The sequence below is a fragment of the Solenopsis invicta genome, chromosome 6 (genome assembly GCF_016802725.1).
Source record: "Solenopsis invicta isolate M01_SB chromosome 6, UNIL_Sinv_3.0, whole genome shotgun sequence".
Classification (NCBI taxonomy): domain Eukaryota; kingdom Metazoa; phylum Arthropoda; class Insecta; order Hymenoptera; family Formicidae; genus Solenopsis; species Solenopsis invicta.
In genome coordinates this window covers 16,875,065-16,876,804 of record NC_052669.1, presented here as the reverse complement: position 1 = coordinate 16,876,804, position 1,740 = coordinate 16,875,065, and positions in this window count along the sequence as shown.

The following is a 1,740-nucleotide window of genomic DNA, read 5'->3' as shown; positions in this document are numbered from 1 at the left end:
GAGAAAGATGTGGTTAATGGGGTTGTCACGAGAAATATTTGAGTAATAATTTTGTTTCCATACTTATCGATTTCCTTGTTTCCTTTAGCGCGAGGAAAATTTTAATATTAGCAGAGAGAGAGAGAAAGAAAGAAAGAGAGAGAGAGAGAGAGAGAGAGAGAGAGAGCAAGATATAGCTGTAGGAAAAAAAGAAAAAAAACGTAAAAGAAAATCTCTAAAAAGAGCAAAGCAATTAGTGAACTTTTCAAGAAAAATTAATTTGAGGTGTGCAGTATATAAATGTGATCTTAATGGATTTCCTTCGAGGACAATGTGTATTGAGTGAGAAGCTCGTTATATTTTTAATTTAACTTCAAACGAAATTTTTACCTTTGAGAAATAAATTCTAAAGTTGGAAGAAGGATGATCAAGGTTTCGCCATCTAGTAATAGCTAGGAGGCGCTTGTCCTGATTATGGGAAGGGTGCATGATTAGATGAGAAGTAGATCAGGATTTCGCTACCTACAAGGGCATCACACACAACCCGGGTCACCGATTTTGATGAAACTTTACAGTTATGTAGTATTAGTATAGAAGTACTAAATGCTAAACGGAGACGATGCACTACTCAACCGTTGACGTGAAATCGTTGTTTGAATTTCATCATATAGCTTTAATACCGTAACATTGAAGGAGTTTGGCAAGTAGCAGCGTGGTGTGGCGGACAGCGCGAGCGCCTATAGTTTTGCAGGTCGCGGCCGTCGCGGGTTCGAGTCCACAAGTTTTTTTTTTTTTTCTTTTACCCAGTACTCTTATTGTTACAATATATATATATATATATATATATATATATATATATATATATATATATATATATATATATATATAAAATATATAATAAATAATACACAGATATAGATATAATAATACGCAAAAAATCTTCTCTGCATTCGAACTTTTGTTAGTTTACTTTATATACATTTATATATATATATATATATATATATATATATATATATACACACATAGATTTATATGGATGGCGAGATATTTATATGATATATTTGATTGTGAGAGTTAATATGCATATTTATTTATGTGTAAGTACAAAAACAATTACAAATGAATTTATTCGTCGTCTTGCTCTGTAATTTTGCACACTTTCGGGTGATAATAATCATAAAAACAAGTAAAACATAAAACTGATTTACACCACGAACATTTTATAAATCCAATTTTTTCGCAAGCACATTTTTTTTTCAATAATGCATAAAAGACATAAAAGACATAAAAGACATAAAAGACATTCTTAAAACTAGCTGTGAATTTTATTACTTGTTTTTGTAATTATTATGACCCGAAAGTGTGCAAAATTACAGAACAAGACGACGAATAAATTCATTTGTAATTGTTTTTGTACTTACACATAAATAAATATGCATATTAACTCTCACAATCAAATATATCATATAAATATCTCGCCATCTATATAAATCTATGTGTGTATATATATATATATATATAAATGTATATAAAGTAAACTAACAAAAGTTCGAATGCAGAGAAGATTTTTTGCGTATTATTATATATCTGTGTATTATTTATTATATATTTTATTATATATATATATATTGTAATATATATATATATATATATATTATATATATATATATTGTAACAATAAGAGTACTGGGTAAAAGAAAAAAAAAAAAAAGCTTGTGGACTCGAACCCGCGACGGCTGCGACCTGCAAAACTATAGG